The following is a 22,838-nucleotide window of genomic DNA, read 5'->3' on the forward strand; positions in this document are numbered from 1 at the left end:
ACTGGCACCTGAGAGCAGCATCGTTCCATAGAACTTCGATGGACCACTGCTGAAACTCAGTACAACAGTCCTCAGCTGTGCGGCCCCACCTGTGCCAGGTTCATGATCTAAGCCTCAGTGACCTGCATTCTATCGGGTTCGTCATAGATCAGACCTAAACTGTCAAAAAAGGCATCAATGGGGCTTTTGTGGACAAAGAAAATTCCCAGGTCTGAGGATTCCCACGCAGTAGGGACATGATTATTCCCACCCGTTGAAACTCTTCCCCTGACATCCGGGGAAGCAGGGTAAAAAATAACTTACAGCTCTCCCTGAATACACCTAAAGTGGTCTTTCTCTCATGAAAATTTTTAGGGAGGGATATGACAGGTTCGGGAGAAACCAGCTGTACATCAAAGGATACTGACGTCACAGCCACTGCTGGCAGTGGGGGGCTATGGGAGGTCTTCATAAAGTTATTTTTCTGACCCTGCAACTGATATTGAGATAACTCCAGACTCTGGCAATCCTTCTCCAGATCTTGAGCCATCTGCATCAAATTCGCCACCTGGTCACCAAGCATGTGAACAGGATTCATAATAGCGAAAAAGAAAAATGTAGCAGCCAGACGTAATGTGACACTAGTCACTTCTCATGGCTAAGCTGTGAGACAGAGTGGTCAGGACATCCAAGGTCAGAAGCCAGGAGGGTACGTCATAAACAGAAGGAAGAGACAAAAGCATAGTCAAGTAATGTTCTGAGGTCAGAGTACCAGGAGAATAACGAATCAGAGCTGAAGGGGTTAAACAGGCAGATGGTCAGAACAAAGTCGAAGGTCAGGCAACAGATCAAGCATATAGAACCTCACAAGATGAATGTACGCCTGGCAGTGATCTAGGAGAAGCAGCTCAGTTAAGTAGGCATGGCCATTACCCGGGATAGTGAACACCTGAGACAGCCAATGCCTCCCAGTCACAGATTAGCTAGTTGAGCTGTCAATCAATACACCAACAGTTTAGCACACCCCTGAATCAGACTGAATGGTCATGCTGTCAATCAATATACTGACAGCTTCAGCTGAGCTGTCAGTAACTGCATCCCAAACACCCAGAGGGGTGGAACCGTGACAGTAAGTTTGCCCACTGACAAAGGCACGAACAGTCTATAATTTAATTTAAAGTTTAGGTTAAGTTTAAAATTGAGAGACAGAATATCTTTTGATCAGGATCATTTGGATATGTTGGGTTTTCATTCTGATTTAAAAAGAGGAAACAGTAGTTTGACAATAAATGGCTTCACCTAACCACCAGCCATGTGTAGAGAAAAAGTTTTGTTGTTATCATGTATACCGTATATACTCGAGTATAAGCCGAGATTTTCAGCCCAAATTTTTGGGCTGAAAGTGCCCCTCTCGGCTTATACTCGATTCACGGTCGGCGGGTGAGGGGAAGAGGGCGCTGAGGTATACTTACCTGCTTCCGGTGCTCCTGGCGCTCCCCCTGCCCGTCCCACGGTCTCCCGGTGCCGCAGCTCTTCCCCTGTTCAGCGGTCACGTGGGACCGCTCATTAGAGAAATGACTATGGACTCCACTCCCATAGGGGCGGAGCCGCCTATTCATTTCTCTAATCAGCGGTGCCAGTGACCGCTGACAGAGGAAGAGGCTGCGGCACCGAAGACCAGCTGTCCGGGGGAAGGAGCAGGACGCTGGGAGCAGGTAAGTATGTCATATTTACCTGTCCGCGTTCCACACGCCGGGCGCCTCTCTGTCTTCCCAGTGTCTCTCTCTCTGCACTGACTGTGCAGGCCAGAGGGCGCGATGACGCATATAGTGTGCGCGCCGCCCTCTGCCTGATCAGTCAGTGCGGAGAGACGCCGGGACGGGACGCTGAGGAGCTGCAAGCAAGAGAGGTGAGTATGTCATTTATTATTTTTATTGCAGCAGCAGCAGCAATGGCACAGCTTTCTATGGTACATCTATGGGGCAATAATGAATGGTGCAGAGCACTATATGGCACAGCTATCGGGCAATAATAAACGATGCAGAGCACTATATGGCACAGCTATGGGGCAATTATGAACGGTGCAGAGCACTATATGGCACAGCTTTCTATGGCACATCCTATGGGGCCATAATGAACGGTGCAGAGCACTATATGGCACAGCTATGGGGGCAATAATGAACGGTGCAGAGCACTATATGGCACAGCTATGGGGGCAATAATGAACGGTGCAGAGCACTATATGGCACAGCTATGGGGCAATAATAAACGGTGCAGAGCACTATATGGCACAGCTATGGGGCAATAATGAACGGTGCAGAGCACTATATGGCACAGCTATGGGGCAATAATGAACGGTGCAGAGCACTATATGGCACAGCTATGGGGCAATAATGAACGGTGCAGAGCACTATATGGCACAGCTACGGGGCAATAATGAACGGTGCAAAGCACTATATGGCACAGCTATGGGGGCAATAATGAATGGTGCAGAGCAGTATATGGCACAGCTATGGGGGCAATAATGAACGGTGCAGAGCACTATATGGCACAGCTTTCTATGGCACATCCTATGGGGCAATAATGAACGGTGCAGAGCACTATATGGCACAGCTATGGGGCAATTATGAACGGTGCAGAGCACTATATGGTACAGCTATCGGGCAATAATAAATGGTGCAGAGCACTATATGGCACAGCTATGGGGAAATAATGAACGGCGCAGAGCACTATATGGCACAGCTATGGGGCAATTATGAACGGTGCAGAGCACTATATGGCACAGCTATGGGGAAATAATGAACGGCGCAGAGCACTATATGGCACAGCTATGGGGAAACAATGAACGGTGCAGAGCACTATATGGCACAGCTATGGGGCAATTATGAATGGTGCAGAGCACTATATGGCACAGCTATGGGGCAATAATGAACGGTGCAGAGCACTATATGGCACAGCTTTCTATGGTACAGCTATGGGGCAATAATGAATGGTGTAGAGCACTATATGGCACAGCTGTGGGGCCATAATGAACGGTATGGAGCATCTATTTTTATTTTTGAAATTCACCGGTAGCTGCTGCATTTTCCACCCTAGGCTTATACTCGAGTCAATAAGTTTTCCCAGTTTTTTGTGGCAAAATTAGGGGGGTCGGCTTATACTCGGGTCGGCTTATACTTGAGTATATACGGTATTCTCTGAAAAAAGGCCAAGATAACAAAAATTCTGCCGGGGTATGGAAATTTTTGAGCACAACTGTATATTGTTCACAGAACAGCACCAAACACAGTCTGGGGGATTAGTCATCTATGCTACTTGCATGCAAAATTTTAATCTTATCACTCCCTGGAAGCACTTGTAGTGGCATACTTAACTGGTTTGCCTTAGTGATGAGTGAATGTGATCAGATAACGACAGCCGCAACACATGAGGGGGATTGCCAAACAGGATAAATTCCATGCTATTACAGTTGTTGTGACTGTCACAACCATACAAGGTGAGAATCTTTGTATCGTGGGTTCTTTCTTTCTTTTGTCATATAATATCAAGCCATGAGCCACACTCTGCAGTATTTAGTTTATTTTTCTTAGCACTAAAAATGTTTGGTGCTGTAGTGCTCTGCTCCATACACAGACAAATCTGGTAACAGCTAATACACTAGAACAGCCTAAAAAGGCTTGTCTCTTTTTTTGGGGGGACAACTTTTTTAACCACACTTACTGTACCAGTCAGTGCATTCTGCATATTGGCTTTTTAGTACTAGATATGCCAAGTCGACTATCAAACTTTGATTACAGATTCTAATATATGCCCAAATTTAAAGAAGAATATTCAAATTGTTGTTAATTTTTCATACATTAATTAAAATATGTTAAACTATCAAATATATCTGTAACCTTATGTCAGATTGTTAAATGATACAGTATATGATTTTTTTTATTGTCTTCAATACACTTTTAATTTTAATACAATAGAAATTGCAAACAGGATCAGAAGCGCAAGTCTCTTTTTACACAGAAAAGGTTTTTAATGGCACAGGGGAGCAGATACGACAGTGAGCTTGACAACATAATTAGAAGATTGTTACACTGGAAGGAAAAGAATGCTTTATACAGCCTTTCCGTTTTTCACTATGATTATTCTTCATGAATAGTTAATCAGCTTTCATTGCTCCCTAAATCCTATGCTTTAAACCATTCACTAGTACTTCTTAGTTAATACTAAATGGCAAACAGTGACACCTCTGGAAAAAAAAATCTAAAGTGTTAACTAATATGAGCAAACAGCTTGATGACTGTAGATAAAAAAGAACTTTGACATATTACAAGTCATTTAGGAACATCACACTGTTACACCTCGAATGACATGAACTGACAAGGTTTGTTGGTCTTAGCACCCTACTTCAATTTGAGTGTCAAATTTGCAGAGAATTGTCAGAACTCTCAGAATATCTTTTAAATTAAGACTTTTCAATAAATGTTTACAGTGATGTATTAAATGAATTTAAGCAATAAGCTAGTTGGCTTGTACAGACCATATATTCTACAATAATAAATTCTCAGTAGTATGCTATTGTTTAGAGATTTAGCAGCTCATTCCTCAGTGGTGCTCAGTCTGGAAGTTCACATCTTGGCACCGTCCAGGTTGAAAACTGTTTATCCCTCAGACATGGATTACGCGTGGGACAGAACAACGGAGAGGTGAGGGATATTTTTTATTTTTATTTTAGTTTCATTACAGAAGACGAGGGATTCAGTGGAATTAGGCATTAGGTGAGTATAACTGTGTTTGTTATTTTAACCCCTTAGTGACAGAGTCAATTTGGTACTTAATGACCGACCCAATTTTTACAATTCTGACCACTGTCAATTTATGAGGTTATAACTCTGGAACGCTTTAACGGATCCCACTGATTCTGAGACTGTTTTTTCATGACGTATTGTACTTCATGACAGTGGTAACATTTCTTCGATACTACTTGCGATTATTTGTGAAAAAATGGAAATATGGTAAAATTTTTTTAAAATTTAGCAATTTTCAAACTTTTAATTCTTATGCCCTTAAATCAGAGAGATATGTCACAAAAAATAGCTAATAAATAACATTTCCCACATGTTTACTTTACAGCAGCACAATTTTGGAAACAATTTTTTTTGTTAGGAAGTTATAAGGGTTAAAAGTTGACCAGCGATTTCTCATTTTTACAACAAAATTTACAAAACCATTTTTTTAGGGACCATCTCACATTTAAAGTCACTTTGAGGGGTGAAAATGACAGAAAATACCCAAACTCGACACCATTCTAAAACCTGCACCCCTCAAGGTGCTCAAAACCACATTCAAGAAGTTTATTAACCCTTTACATGCTTCACAGGAACTGCAACAATGTGGAAGGAAAAAATGAACATTTAACTTTTTTGCAAACATTTTTCTTCAGAACCAATTTTTTTTATTTTCACAAGTTTAAAAAGAGAAATTAAACCACGAAAATTTGTTGCACTATTTCTCCTGAATATGTATATACCCCATATGTGGGGGTAAGCCACAGTTTGGGCGCATGGCAGAGCTTGGAAGAGAAGGAGCACCGTTTGACTTTTTCAATGCAGAATTGGCTGGAATTGAGATCGGATGCCATGTTGCGTTTGGAGAGCCCCTGATGTGCCTAAACAGTGGAAATCCCCCACAAGTGGCACCATTTTGGAAACTAAACCCCTTAAGGAACTTATCTAGATGTGTAGTGAGCACTTTGAACCCCAAAGTGCTTTACAGAAATTTATAATGTAGAGCCGTGAAAATAAAAAATCATTTTTCTTCCTCAAAAATTATTTTTTAGCCCGCAATTTTTTATTTTCTCAAGGGTAACAGTAGAAATTGGACCCCAAAATTTGAATTTGTTGTCCAGTTTGTCCTCAATATGCTGATAATCCATATGTGGGGGGACCACTGTTTGGGCACACAACGGGGCTCGGAAGGGAAGTAGTGACGTTTTAAAATGCAGACTTTGATGGAATGGTTTGCCGGTGTTATGTTGCATTTGCAGAGCTCCTGATGTACCTAAACAGTAGAAACCCACCACAAGTGAACCCATTTTGAAAACTAGACCACCCAAAGAGCTTATCTAGATTTGTGGTGAGCACTATGAACCCCAAACTGCTTCACAGAAGTTTATAATGTAGAGCCATGAAAATAAAAAATCATATTTTTTCCACAAGAATGATCTTTTCACCCCAAATTTTTTACTTTCACAAGGGTAACAGAAGAAATTGGACCCCAAAATTTATTGTGCAATTTATCCTGAGTGTGCTGATACCCCATATGTGGGGGGGCACTGTTTGGGCGCTTGGCAGAGCTCGGAAGGTAAGGAGCACTGTTTTGGAATGCAGACATTGCTAGAATGGTCTGCGGGCATTATGTTGCGTTTGCAGAGCCTCTGATGTACCTAAACAGTAGAAACTCCCCACAAGTGACCCCAATTTGGAAACTAGACCCCCTAAGGAACTTATCTAGATGTGTGGTGAGCACTTTGAACTCTCAAGTGCTTTACAGAAGTTTATAATGCAGAGTCGTGAAAATAAAAAATATATATTTTTTCCACAAAAATGATTTTTTTCAGCCCCCAATTTTTTATTTTCCCAAGAGTAACAGGAGAAATTGGACCCCAGAAGTTGTTGTCCAATTTGTCTTGAGTACACTGATACCCCAAGTGTGGGGTGACCACTGTTTGGGCACACATAGGGGCTCAGAAGGGAAGTAGTGCAGTTTTCAAATGCAGACTTTGATGGAATGGACTGCGGGTGTAATGTTGCATTTTTAGAACCCCCCATGTACCTAAAAAGTAGAAACCCCCCACAAGTGACCATATTTTTGAAGCTAGACCCCGAAAGGAACTTATCTAGATATGTGGTGAGCATTTTGAACCCCTATGTGCTTCACTGAAGCTTAAAATTCAGAGCCATGAAAATAAAAAATCCTTTTTTTTTACAAAAATGATTTTTTTAGCACCCATTTTTTTTATTTTCACAAGGGTAACAGGAAAAACTGGACCCCAAAAAGTTGTTGTCCAATTAGTCCTGAGTACACTGATGCCCCATATGTGGAGGTAAACCACTGTTTGGGTGCACGGCAGAGCTCAGAAGGGAGGGAGCTCCATTTGACTTCTTGAGCGCAAAATTGGCTGTCACGTTTGGAGACCCACTGATGTACCAAAACAGTGGAAACCCCCCAATTCTAACTCCAACCCTAATCACAACACACCCCTAACCCTAATCCCAAACAGATCCATAATCCTAATCACAACCCTAACCATAACCCTAATCACAAGCCTAACCCCAAAACATCCCTAACCCTAATCCCAACCCTAACCATAACCCTAATCAAAACCCTAAGCCCAACACACCCCTAATCCTAAACTCAACTCTAACCTCAAACCTAACCCTAATCCCAACCCTAATCCCAATACACCCCTAACCCTAATCCCAACCCTAACCTTAACCCTAATCCCAAACCTAACCCTAATCCCAAACCTAACCTTAATGCCAACCCAACCCTAATTCAAACCCTAATCCCAACCCTAATCTCAACTCTAACCATAACTTTAACCCCAACGCTAGCCCTAACCCAAACTTTAGCCCCAACCCTAACCCTAACTTTAGCTCCAACTCTAACCCTAACTTTATTCCCTCTAGGAATTTAGGCCATGAGAATTACGTCACGGCTTGTGATTGGTCGCTGAGCGGTCACGTGGGCCGCCGCGACCAATCACAAGCCGTGACGTCATCGAAAGGTCCTTCACGCGCTGATTCTTAAGAAGGAAGGCTGCCGGAAAGAAGCAGGGTGCGTCCGAGGGTGAGTATATACCTAATAGGAATATACTCACCCTCGGCTTCTTTCCGGCAGCCTTCCTTCTTAAGAATGAGCGCGTGAAGGACCTTTCGATGACGTCACGGCTTGTGATTGGTCGCGGCGGCCCACGTGACCGCTCAGCGACCAATCACAAGCCGTGACGTAATTCTCATGGCCTAAATTCCTAGAATGAGGAATTTAGGACCTGAGAATTACGTCACGGCTTGTTGTGATTGGTCGCTCAGCGGTCACGTGGGCCACCGCGACCAATCACAAGCCGTGACATCATCGAAAGGTCTTTCAAGCGCCATTCTTAGGAACAGAAGATGCCAATTACTACCAGGGCGCGTCAGAGGGTGAGTATATCAATATTTTTTATTTTAATTCTTTATTTTACACTTAAATATGGATCCCAGGGCCTGAAGGAGAGTTTCCTCTCCTTCAGACCCTGGGAACCATAGTATCCCATTGCACTGCATTGGGTTTCGTGTTTCGGCCGACCCGGACCCCGACTTTTTTATAGGATCGGCCGATTTCATTCGATCCGACTTTTGAGAAAGTCGGGTTTCGTGAAACCCGACCCGATCCTATAAAAATAAAAGTCGCTCAACCCTACTCCTCACCTCGCTCCCTATCTGTCGGAGTCCCACAAGGTTCAGTCCTTGGGCCCCTGCTCTTCTCCATTTACACCTTTGGCCTGGGACAGCTCATAGAATCTCATGGCTTCCAGTATCACCTCTACGCTGATGACACACAGATCTACATCTCTGGACCAGATATCACCTCCCTACTAACCAGAATCCCTCAATGTCTGTCCACTATTTCATCCTTCTTCTCCGCTAGATTTCTGAAACTTAACATGGATAAAACAGAATTCATCATCTTTCCCCCATCTCACGCAACCCCCCCAACGAACCTATCCATTACAGTGCATGGCTGCCCACTCTCCCCAGTCCCACAAGCTCGCTGCCTCGGGGTAATCCTTGATGCTGATCTCTCCTTCAAACCACATATCCAAGCCCTTTCCACTTCCTGCTGACTTCAACTCAAAAATATTTCACGAATCCGTACATTCCTCAACCAGGAATCTGCAAAAACCCTAGTCCATGCCCTCATCATCTCTCGCCTTGACTACTGCAACCTCCTGCTCTGTGGCCTCCACTCTAACACTCTCGCACCCCTCCAATCTATTCTAAACTCTGCTGCCCGACTAATCCACCTGTCCCCCTGCTATTCCCCGGCCTCTCCCCTCTGTCAATTCCTTCACTGGCTCCCCATTGCCCAGAGACTCCAGTACAAAACCCTAACCATGATATACAAAGCCATCCACAACCTGTCTCCTAGATACATCTGTGACCTCGTCTTCCGGTACTTACCTACACGCAACCTCCGATCCTCACAAGATCTCCTTCTCTGCTCCCCTCTTATCTCCTCTTCCCACAATCGTATACAAGATTTCTCTCGCGTATCACCCCTACTCTGGAACCCTCTACCACAACACATCAGACTCTCGTCTACCATCGAAACCTTCAAAAAGAGCCTGAAGACCCACCTCTTCCGACAAGCCTACAACCTGCAGTAACCACCGATCAACCAAACCGCTGCATGACCAGCTCTATCCTCACCTACTGTATTCTCACTCATCCCTTGTAGATTGTGAGCCTTCGTGATCAGGGTCCTCTCTCCTCCTGTACCAGTTATGACTTGTATTGTTTAAGAATATTGTACTTGTTTTTATTATGCATACCCCTCCTCACATGTAAAGCGCCATGGAATAAATGGCGCTATAACAATTAATAATAATAATAATAATAATAAAGACAATACACATATGCACTGCAATGTAACTCAACTTGGTTGTGTGCATGTTCAGTTTTTTTGAGTTTCTTAAGGCTATGTGCATACGTTGCGGTTTACTGCGGATCCGCTGCATTTTTTCCAGTGCAGAAACACTGCAGAACTGCAAGTGATTTACATTACTATGTAAATCAATGGGAAAACAAAAATGCTGTGAAAATGGTGTGGAAAATTCCGCACGGAATCCGCAGTGGATTAAAAAAAGGACCATGTCAATTCTTTGTGCGTTTCTGCAGCGTTTCTGCACCCAGTCCATTATAGTAAAACGCAGGGGTAAAAACGCATGAAATCTGCACAGAATTCGCAGTAAATCTGCAGGAAAAATGCACAAAATCCACATAAAAAACAAGCATATTTTGACCTGCATTTTCTGCCAAAAGATGCAGAATCTGCCCAGAAAATTCCACAGGGAAATCCGCAACCTGTGCACATAGCCTTAAACCAGTCTGCAAAGATGAGAAGCTGTTAAAAAAAACAATCTTACCATTCTTTAGGCAGCTTTCACTTGCAAGCTGTTCACTATTTTATATATGGAAGTAACAAAAGAAAATGCTGGTCATGCAAAAAACAACTGATGAATTACCAAAAAAGATGCTGCTTGAAAAACTCAGCGGGTTTGACCAATTTTAAAAGACTTTATGTGAACATACTCTTACACTTTTAAATTAACAGTGAAGCTAACGGGAAGACAAGTGGAGATAACATATGACATCTTTCAATAAAAAAGACATTGGAAAACTAATTATTTCAGCAGTCAAGGAGTGAATCTTTCTAGTTACTGTTTTTGATACTAAATCCTTAGATATTGCACCATTAAGCACTTATCGACTTATAACATAATGGTATATTATATGTCGTCTCCCTGACTTTGATGCAGGCTTAGGAGCAGTTTTATTTAGCCATCATCTGCCTTGAGTGGAGTGGAGTTCTTAACTCAACTGCTAACCAGGTAAATGCCGCTATCAGTCTCTGACAGCGGCTTTTAAAGAATGTGGCTTGAGTGTGGGAGTGTTCTTACTTCCGTGATTATATGGGATGTCAATGGGTGGAAATGATGGTGGTGGGTCTGCTGAAGATCCTCATGCCGCTGATGAGGGCATTCCTATGAAAGCAAGCCTATGGCTGGCAATAATTGGAGACCATGATTTTTGTCTTATACAGCAGTACTGTATTAAAATTTTGATTCACTCCCTTTTTACCCATTAAAAATAAGCAAAAAATGTACACATTTGTGGTAGAAGTTCAAATGGGATTTCCCTGACATTTATTGAGTTGGATTTTACTGCAAAGCCATTGTCTGTAAACAGTTTACAACACAGTAAATATATCTCATTGTTGAAAGGTGTCACTCAGGAGATGGGTACAAAACAATTTCCAAGACATTAGATATACCATGGAACACTGTGAAGACAGTCATCAAGATCTTTGTCTTTGGCACAATAGTGACTTTACCTAGAACTTGACATCCCTCAAAAATTGGTGACAAGGCAAGAAGAAAACTGATCTGAGAGACTGCCAAGATCCTTGAAGCAACATTAAAATAGAAGCATGAATTTCTGGTTGGATATTTCATGTGACAACAATCTCTTGCATTCTTTATATGGCATGCCTGTGGTATAACCTTTCCTTGCAAAGAAAAACATCCAAGAAGGGATATATTTTACAAAACATGCATCAAGTCTGTCAAAAGCATATGGGAAAACATGTAATGGTCTTTTGAGACCAAGCTTAAACTGTTTGGACATAGTTAAAAAAAAATGTTTGGCACAAAGCCAACACCATGCCCACAGTGCAGCATGGTTGATGCAATGTCCTTGCAAACTGATGGAATAGGAGCATTACTGCAAGGAAGAGTTGGAAAATAATAAACTCCTAACCAAAATGACTGAATGCTGTCAAAAACTTAAAGGTTACATATAAAAATAGTTTAAGTATGGTATATTTTTGCAACTACATGATTTTAGTTATTTTTATATTTTCCACCAAAAAAATGTCAGATTATTTTTCAAATAGGTAAATATGAATGACATTAATAGTAGAAAAAGTCTGAAATGATTGTTCTTGGGATGATTTTTTACATGGAATAAAAGTAGCATTTTAGCAGGGGCATATAGACTTAATTAAGAATAAGATTGAGGGGTGAAATCCTACTGACAGATTCATTTGAAATAACATCAAGATACAGTTAGGTCCATATATATTTGGACAGAGACAACATTTTTCTAATTTTGGTTATACACATTACCACAATGAATTTTAAACAAAACAATTCAGATGCAGTTGAAGTTCAGACTTTCAGCTTTCATTTGAGGGTATCCACATTAAAATTGGATGAAGGGTTTAGGAGTTTCAGCTCCTTAACATGTGCCACCCTGTTTTTAAAGGGACCAAAAGTAATTGGACAGATTCAATAATTTTAAATAAAATGTTCATTTTTAGTACTTGGTTGAAAACCCTTTGTTGGCAATGACTGCCTGAAGTCTTGAACTCATGGACATCACCAGACGCTGTGTTTCCTCCTTTTTGATGCTCTGCCAGGCCTTCACTGCAGTGGTTTGCAGTTGCTGTTTGTTTGCGGGCCTTTCTGTCTGAAGTTTAGTCTTTAACAAGTGAAATGCTGCTCAATTGGGTTGAGATCAGGTGACTGACTTGGCCATTCAAGAATATTCCACTTCTTTGCTTTAATAAACTCCTGAGCTGCTTTGAGTCATTGTCCATCTGTAGTATGAAACGATGACCAATCAATTTTGCAGCATTTGGCTGGATCTGAGAACACAGTATGTCTCTGAAGACCTCAGAATTCATTCGGCTGTTTCTATCCTGTGTCACATCATCAATAAACACTAGTGACCCAGTGCCACTGGCAGCCATGCATGCCCAAGCCACCACACTGCCTCCACTGGGTTTTACAGATGATGTGGTATGCTTTGGATCATGAGCTGTACCACGCCTTTGCCATACTCTTCTCTTTCCATCATTCTGGTAGAGGTTGATCTTGGTTTCATCTGTCCAAAGAATGTTCTTCCAGAACTGTGCTGGCTTTTATAGATGTTTTTTAGCAAAGTTCAGTCTAGCCTTTTTATTCTTGATGCTTATGAGTGGCTTGCACCGTGCAGTGAACCCTCTGTATTTACTCTCATGCAGTCTTCTCTTTATGGTAAATTTGGATATTGATACGCCGACCTCCTGGAGAGTGTTGTTCACTTGGTTGGCTGTTGTGAAGGGGTTTCTCTTCACCATGGAGATTATTCTGCGATCATCCACCACTGTTGTCTTCCTTGGGCGCCCAGGTCTTTTTGCATGGATGACTTCACCAGTGCTTTCTTTCTTTCTTAGGATGTACCAAACTCTAGATTTTGCCACTCCTAATATTGTAGCAATTTCTCAGAAGGTTTTTTTCTGTTTTCACAACTTAAGGATGGCTTGTTTCACCTGCATAGAGAGCTCCTTTGACCGCATGTTTACTTCACAGCAAAACCTTCCAAATGCAAGCACCACATCTCAAATCAACTCCAGGCCTTTTATCTGCTTAATTGAGAATGACGTAATGAAGGGATTGCCCACACCTGTCCATGAAATAGCCTTGGAGTCAATTGTCCAATTACTTTTGGTCCCTTTAAAAACAGGGTGGCACATGCTAAGAAGCTGAAACTCCTAAACCTTTCATCCAATTTTAATAAGGATACCCTCAAATGAAAGCTGAAAGTCTGAACTTCAACTGCATCTGAATTGTTTTGTTTAAAATTCATTGTGGTAATCTCAATAACCAAAATTAGAAAAATGTTGTCTCTGTCCAAATATATACGGACCTAACTGTATTTTGTAGCACAGTAATTAAATATAAGCTGACATAATAGTGTAAACTATATGTAGTTATTACTTCAATTACTTGAATATCTCTCTTCAAAGTCTGATATTTTGGGTAGGCAGGACCCTGTAGCAATTAAAATCCACCACATGTAGAGGGTGGAGTCCTCAGTTAGAGCTGAGCTAATATACATATTATACATATATATGTATGTGGAGATATCTGCTCCTAGTATGTACCTGCTCACACTAGCTTGGAAGTGCCAGTCAGTCTTTTGTCATTTGTATATTAGCTCTCTGACCTAGCACTCCGCCCTCCAGCATGTGGTGGATTTTAACCCCTTTCTGCCATGGGACGGAGTAGTGCGTCCGATGACAGTACCCCCGCTTTGATGTGCGCTCCGGCGGTGAGCCCGCATCAAAGCCGGGACATGTCAGCTGTTTTGAACAGCTGACATGTGCCCGCAATAGGCACAGGTGGAATCGCGATCCACCCGCATCTAAAAACTAGTTAACTGCTGCTGTCAAACTCTGACAGCGGCATTTAACAAGTGCTTCCAGACATCTGACTGGAAATGCGCGCACCCTGGGTCGGACTGGGGTGCCTAGGGCCTACCAGCGGAATTGATTCTAGGGTCCCAGCCTATGGCTACCATAAATGGTTATATTATTTGCTCATTTATTGGCCTCTCTCACAAAAACGTGTGCCTTTTAGCAAACTATACAGTGTGAAAAAGAGAACTGTATTGTGCACTGCACTATATCAAAGCATTTCTTGTTAAGCAACTTATTTATTGTATTATATAACGGTATCTGTTATTTACAGTCAGTAGTTTTTGCAGACATGGACATTCCTTGTCCTAGGTAGACAACCTAGCCAATTTACAGGAAACCTGTCAGGTCTCTGTAGCGCCCCCACTGCCGCAGGGCCGAGGGGTACCCGGTACCGGGCCTCTGAGTCTCTGCTCTGGGGTTGTCACGGTGGCTAGGCCCCGGTCCATGACCCTGCCGAGGGGCGTACAGTGATAGATATGATGGATGATGGTAATGGTGAGGCTGTAGTGGTGCGGTGCAATAAATAACGAGGACACCAGGTTGCAGTCTCTTTACCTCTTTACTGAAGATCTCTGGGTCCTCTGTCCAGAATCTGGAAAAACCAGGCTGCGCAAGTCCGGCCGGTCCAATGGCACCTCCAGAGTTCTCTTAGCAGGTGGAAATCTGTGCCTTCCTACTAGCGCTATGTGTTGTGGTCCTTCCCTGCTGTGCTTACAGAAAGTCCCCACAACTGTTGTGTCTGTTTCTTAAGTTCCCTCACAACTCGATTAGATGATGTTCTGCTAATCCTCCGTCCCTCCCTGGTGTTCTGGTTGGGACGGCACCCGTTTGATGGGTAGGCTCGGAGCTCTTCCGGGACCCTAGAGTAGCCCCTCTCCACAAGTTGCCCCCCAAGACTGCATAGGTGATTTAAGTTAGACAGCCCGCCTTAGACTGACTGTCCTGCCGCTGTTTGGAGTATTGCTTGAAGCTGAATGTTATTATACTCCCTCGGCGTTCCGGCCACCGGTAGTGCGCCTCAGTAGGATGTTGCCTCGGTCTAACAGCACGACTCCTACTGGTATTTCTCCTTTTGCTTGATCTCGTTTCTCACTCAGCACAATCTATCTCGCTTCTAATCCTTCCTTGGGCACCGCCGCTATCCTGAACAGGCACGGTCCCGTTACGTTCGTTCAAGTTGCCAAGCCTCTGTCAGGATCCCGCCCCTGACATAGACCCTACTGTATCTTCCCCCACAACACCCTCTGCCACAAGGTGTTGCCTGGTTCCAACCCAGTCAGCTTTCTGATCTAACTTCCTGCCTGACCCCCAGTTTACCCACTATGGTGGGGAGTGGCCTAGTGAATAGAACCCTTAGCTCCCCCCGGAGGCCCGACTGTGAAATGTATTGGTGTCTGTGATACCTGATCAGATGAACTCCTTCAGTGCCATCAGACGCACCATAGCTCCCCATAGTGGCGGAGCCACAGTACTGCAACGACCAGGACTCTGGGGTGCTGCATCTCCCCGTGCCCTCAGAACCACCACAGATGTATCTGCACATATAAACATCCTGTCTAACATCCCCTGCATTACATTATATACATAAACAGATCTATAGAAAAAGTATTTCTAAAGTCTGTTTATCTTATGTAAATGAGAACTTTGACCAGTTTATCTGCACTCCCGATCACAGGCAGTGCACCTCTCTGAAGCCGGGACTTGAACACCCAACTTCAGAGGATCAATGCAGTGAGGGGAAGAAGCCATGCATACGAAAGGTAAGTATAGCGCTAGCGATGACGCCAGCGCTTGTAAGTCATATTATCACACCCACAAAGGCACCATAACATCGAAGTGGGCCTACTCGTCTGGGGATACTAACGCCCCCTTGACTTTGTCAAAGTCCTCATTTACATATCATAAACGGACTTTACAAATACTTTTCTAAAGATCTGTTTGTTTGTAATGTAATACTAGGACTGTTAGGCAGGGGATTTACATATGGGGACACAACTGCTGGTGGTTATGGGGGCTCGGGAGACCTAACAGTTTCCATTTAAACAATATTCAAAGTGAATTAAAACGTTATCCCGCAACTTCAAATGCAAACGTTTACTAAAATGAATCCACCTCTGTTGCCATCTATCCGCACATAGAGGGTCTTTCACAACTGAATTGGGAAATACCCTATAAGAATCAATATGTAAAGCAGATTCTCTCCAATAAACTTTTCCATCTGAAAACTCTGGTGAACATTTGCATCATTTTAATCAGATGCATTTCACAGGATCTGGGTGATGCAGCCAGATGTTCCCATTAACTATAAGACGAGACCACCCCAATCCAACATTGAGCCAGCAAAACGATCAAACCTCAGCATGGTGTGATTTCCAGCAACCTGTTTTGCTGGCTCATGACAGCCTCCTATTATAGTCAGTAGGAGCATCTGGCTGTATCATGAAAGTGCTGGATCCTATAAATTCCATCCGGTTTTTCCTAGACAGAAGAGCCTGCCGGATTTCACATTGCAAGTGTGAAAGTAGCCTTACCGTGTGAGTGGCTTTTGATGCTGCGGGTTCAGATGCAACACCTGTCCCAGCATCATCACTGCGGTAACAAAACTACAACTCCATGGAGGCCCTGAAGGTTTTAATCTGACAGGACATGCTGGGAGTTGTAATTTTCAGGGGGTAAGGTTAGCAATATAATCTCTCAGTATGGCGGCTTGAATCACACCCCTCTCTCCTCAGCCGGGATCACACAGAGTGAAAGCCTGCCGCCACGCTCTGCAGACTGGGGGTGGGCCACAAGGGTCCTCACTGTCTGCCTTGTGCGCGAGAAGCAGGGAGTGGAGAACATACATGTTAGGAGGCCGAGGCCAGAGTCAACGGAACAGGGTGTCCAGCAGGCCACATACAGGGCTGGAGACAAAAAAGCCGCCCTGCCATACAAACCCCACCAGCCCACATACTACAACACTCCCTACCCCGATCAGTGACTTGATCACCCTTGATCAGTGAATTTTGCGCTACTCGGTTGTGCCTCTCACCACTCTCTTATAAGAGTTATTTGAAGAGTCAAATGTGAATGGCACCACAGTGTGTATGATCGACCACAGGTCTATAACATGGTGCTCTACAGAGCACTGGTTCTCAGGATCATGGTGGTCCCAGCGGTTGGATCCCCAGCGATAGGAAAGGTATCCCTTATCCAGAGGAGAGGGGATTATTTTTATTTGCCCTTAGAAATATAGAAAATTATAAACAAATAATTTGCCCATGACTCACGTTGCGTCCAAAGATCACATTACAAACCGATTTCAGTGCATCAGAACGTAAGTAAGTGTGATCGCTGGTTGCTGGTGGAAAAAATCTAAATGATTTGACTTTTTTCCATTTGTGTGCCATGGTCCAGAAAACTTGCTGGATGCAATGCAGCCACATTCCCTTACATTATAGTACATTGTAGCTGAAGCATAATGTGATTATTGGCCACATGCTCAATTATGGCCAAAGTTGACGAGTAGCCCCAGCAAAATATTATCACTGTGCAGTATAAGCGCTGCAATGCAATTTATATACAGCATCTTGCTAAGCCCTCGCTCACACGGCCGGAGAAATTGACATGCTGCGGTCTGGAGGGAGTGCCGCATGTCCGTCTCCACAGGTAAGTCACAGGCATATGTGGATGCATAGTGGGCATAGGGTTTCTTGAAATCCCATCCACTATGCTGTAACATCTGGCTGCTGTGAGTTGGACACTACACAAGTACGTAGAGCCCAACTTGCAGCGTTTACTACCATGTGCACCTAGCTTTACAGGTTGTAGTATAGGACATAAGATTAATTTTAGCAATTCTAAATATGTTTATTATACAGCGGTAAGGAACAGAAAAATAAGAGCAAAGGGCCCTTCTGCAAAAATTGTGTATGGGTCCCCACCTCTAAATAACACATCACACCATAAGGGTATGTTTCAATTGCCAGTAAACGCAGCTGCAGCGTCCAATCCGCACCGGCCAAATGTTACAGCATAGGGGATGGGATTTTATGAAATCCCATATCCACTATGCGTGCAGGGACACCCGAGGCTTCCCTGTGTAAATGCACATGCAGCGCGTCTTTCCAGACTGCAGGATTTCTATTTATTTTGCGGAGACGCTTCGTCTCCTTAAGATAAATATCACAACCTAACGTATAGGATGCGGTATTCCACATGGTTCAATAAAGAAAGAGAAATCACCGCACGTACAAAAGACGGCAGCGCTTTGGACGGAGCGGACATGTGCTGCGTCCAAAGCGCTGCCGATTTGTGCCCATGGAAACATACCCTAAGAAGTTGTATACACACAAGCACCATGCACGCACGTCAAACAAGCACCATGCACACACGTCCCACAAGCACCATGCTTGTTTGTCTCACAAGCACCATGCTTGCTCGTCCCAAAAGCACCATGCATGCTCGTCACTCAAGAACCATGCATACTCGTCACACAAGCACCATGCATGCTTGTCACACAAGAACCATGCACACTCATCACACAAGCACCATGCATGCTTGTCTCACAAGAACTATGCATGCTCGTCACACAAGCACCATGTACGCACATCACACAAGCACCATGCATGCTCGTCACAGAAGAACCATGCATGCTCGTCACACAAGCACCATGCACGCTCATCACACAAGCACCACGCACGCTCATCACACAAGCACCATGCATGCTCGTCACACAAGCACCATGCACGCACGTCCCACAAGCACCATGCTCATTCGTCCCACAAGTACCATGCTCGCTCTTCTCACAAGCACCATACACACTCATCACACAAGCACCATGCAGGCTCGTCACACAAGCACCATGCACAAACGTCACACAAGCACCATGCATGCAAGTCACACAAGCACCATGCAGGCTTGTCACACAAGCACCATGCACAAACGTCACACAAGCACCATGTACACATGTCACACAAGTACAGCAGGACACATGAAGTGCAGTGTACACAAATATACAGTACCGAATATACACAGCACAAACACATTCTAAACATGACAGTAAAGTCAAATTATTAATTACTTCATCGGATCCTGTCTTCATCCACCAAGATGCATCCTGCCTGCACTTAGGCCCCTTTCACACATCAGTTTTTTGCCATCAGTTGCAATCCATCAAATTTTGAAAAAACGGATCCGGCGTTTTTTTCTCATAGACTTGTCCGCTGGCCGGAGACAACGGACATAGTAATGTTTTTTGTGTCTGTCGAAAAAACGGGCAGCGACGGATTCCGTTTTTTTAACTGAGCATGGTCTGATTCTTTTAGGATCCAATTAGCCGGATCAGCTAGTCGGATCTGGCAAAAAAATAGATTTGTCACATCAGTTTTTCACAATCTGCGATGGATCCGTTTTTTTTTCAAAACTTGAAGGATTGCGACTAATGGCAAAAAACTGATGTGTGAAAGGGGCCTTAGAGTAGTGATCCCTAAGTGGTAAACTCTGCCCCCAATGCCGCTAAGTCCGCCCAAGGTCAACAAATTTAAAGAAGTTATTACACCCTTCTTAGAACTTTTTCCCACACAGGAGTTACTGTGCAGCTGCTCTGAGCCTGGAGACTCCTCACTGCTCACATACATAGAGCAGTCTGCAGATTCTCCCAGATCAATCAGGCTACAGTGCACACAGCATGAGAAGAGGAGCTGGAGAATGAAGAAGCTGTAGACCTGCCCTCACAGGGAATCCTGCTGCCGGTGCCACGTGCAGGAGAAGGGCACTGTGCTCAGTGTGCTGACTGCAGGAGGTGTCAGGGAATGAAGATGTCTCTCTCTCAGCAAGGGCCCACTGAGGGTTTCACCAATATGCTGCCAGGCCAGACCGGCGAGGTATCGGGGGTCATCGGAGCATCGGCATGATAACCAGAGGTACCCTTGGGACCTCTATGGTTGTTGATGCCGAATTGTTGTGAGCTCATAGCAACTCAGCAATTCAGCTACATAGAGGCGATCTGAACATTGCCTCTATGTAGCTGAGCCGATCAAGTTGTGATTGCTTCTAGCCTCCCATGGAAGCTATTGAAGCATGGTAAAAGTTAAAAAAAAAAATGTTTTTAAAAAATATAAAAAAAATTTAAAAATATAAAAGTTCAAATCATCCCCCTCTTTCAAAATAAAACAATTAAAAAAAAAACAGCACATATTTGGAATCTCTGTGTTCAGTATCGCCTGATCTATCAATAAAAAAAAAGGACTAACCTGCCATAATTGCATTTTTTGGGTCGCCGTGACATTGCATTAAAATGCAATAACGGGTGATCAAAAGAACGTATCTGCACCAAAATTGTATCATTAAAAATGTCATCTTGGCATGCAAAAAATAAGCTCTCACCCATCCCCGCTCTTGGAGTTTTTTTCCCTTTTTTTAGTACTCGACATAGTAAAACCAATGGTGTTTTTCAAAAGTCCAAAAAAAATTCAGACTTCAATCTCAGAGGGGTATTCACACTAGACACGTAGGACCCAGCAGATTTGAGATCGCCTTGTTGTTGGCTGCAGGGCATGCATGCATTGGTCAAATTATGTGCTAAGCATCTCATTTTTTTCCTTGTTCACCATAAGAGCTGACATACTACAGGGGAGAGTGAGTGAGAGGGCCTTGATGACCCTAATAGCATAGACTCTAGAGAAGAGAGAAAGGACCCTTCTGATAATAAAAGCTTACACTCTACAGAAGAAAGAGAGAGGACCACACTGACCATAAGAGCTTATGCTCTACAGAACAGAGAGATCCAATGACTCTGGAGATGGAAAACAACTATGTTGTACAAATTGCCCTTTGCTGGGAACCACTCATTTGTGATGGCCCAGGTACTGATCAACACTGTACAAGATATGATTATCCATTGGATATCAGAGCTATAGAACATTTTTCAGGAAGTCTGATACTTTAGCAGTTCTGGAAAAGGTAACTGTAATTTTTTTAATGAATCATAAATCAAATCTCAACATTTTTCATGAATTTCAGGAAGTTCAACATCATCTCTATCATCTGCGGATCCACTCATCCCTTCATCTCTTGACCATGTGGTAAATAAGCTTTGAGAACATTTCAACAAAAGTGCTTGAAGTGAATGGGAACTGAAATACCAGGGAACATCCACTACATACTGTGTGAGCTGTGGTGTTTAAGCTTCATACACTGCTTACTTTCGTGGGATCTATAGATATGGGAATAAGCCAAATATAGGGTGTATCCCTTATCGATACCCCTAGAGGTCCTCTGAGTATAGATATCCAAACTAGCTAGGAGAAAACCTTACATAAAATAAAACATAACCTTTAATAATAAATATCTAAAAGACCAATGGATAATACAAGACAATAAAGTGAAAAAGTGCAAAAAGTGCTCATATAACCAGTGCTCAATAAAAAAATGGTTTTATCTCACCAAATATGTAGTTTCCTTCACAGGAGCATCCGTATATGTTAAGGGGGAGGGGAAAGAGTTTCTATACTACCCCAGTCGTGCCCCTGTAGTGCTCCTGCCCTGACAAGGGCAGTCCCCAAGTCAGACTAATGAAGCTACATTCACATTTGCGTTGCGTCGGGCACAGGTTTGGCGACACATAGCGATGCATGCGTCATGTGCCCCTATATTTAACATGGGGGTGCATGGACATGCGTTGTCTAGCGTTTTGTGACGCATGCGTCATGTTTGGTGCAAGCGTCAGGGCGCAGAGGACGCTGCATGATGCAGTTTTTTTGCGCCAAAAATCATGCCAAAAATGGATGCATGCGTAACAAAAAGCTGCATTGTGCATGTGTTTTGCATGCGTTGTGCGTTGCGTCGCCGACGCTGTGCCGCAAAACGCAAATGTGAACGTAGCCTAAGTTGTACCCACCATTGCCATGTAAACTTCCCTACGCGTTTCCTCTCTATGGGAGATTCATCAGGGGAAAATGTAAGGATTATGGGAATTTTTTGAAAAAGAAGGGAGCCCCTACATCGGGAGGTAGCTCCTGTGTCCAATGCACCTAGTTACAGGTTCGGTCTATGATAGAGTATGGTACATTTTCCCAATACGGGAGAGGAAACGCGTAGGGAAGTTGTAAAAAGAGCCTCAAAGGGAACATGTCAGCTGATACATGCTTCCCAAACCATGGGCAGGGTGTATCAGCTACTGACTGTCAAATCAAATCCATGTATGTTGGCTATGAAACACTTGAGAACAACATAATTTTAACTAGATGGGTATTTCCTGAAGGAACTACAGATAGTGCTTTGGAATGGTGCCCGGGCTGCCCCTGCAAGACTTTGACACTTGGGTGCCCCTCAGGCGGTCCGATTTGGTGGGTTGGGTCAATCTGGGTCTGATTTTGTGGGCGGGGTAAATCTAGGTCCGATTCGGTGGGCGGGGTCACTTTTGGTCCGATTCTGTGGGCGCGGCCACTCTGGGTCCGATTCGGTGGGCGGAGCCACTCTGGGTCCGATTTGGTGGGCGGGGCACCTTAGGGACCAATTTGGTGGGTGGGGTCACTCGGTCCGATTTGGTGGGCTGGGCACCTCAGGGTCTGATTTGGTGGGCTGGGCACCTCAGGGTCTGATTTGGTGGGTGGGGTCACTCTGGGTCTGATTTGGTGGGCGGGGCACTCTGGGCCTGATTTGGTGGAAGGGGTCACTCTGGGTCCGATTTGGTGGAAGGGGTCACTCTGGGTCTGATTTGGTGGAAGGGGTCACTCTGGGTCCGATTTGGTGGGCGGAGCCACTCTGGGTCCGATTTGGTGGGCGGGGTCACTCTGGGACTGATTTAGGGGGCGGGG

The sequence above is a fragment of the Ranitomeya variabilis genome, chromosome 3 (assembly GCF_051348905.1).
Source record: "Ranitomeya variabilis isolate aRanVar5 chromosome 3, aRanVar5.hap1, whole genome shotgun sequence".
Lineage (NCBI taxonomy): Eukaryota > Metazoa > Chordata > Amphibia > Anura > Dendrobatidae > Ranitomeya > Ranitomeya variabilis.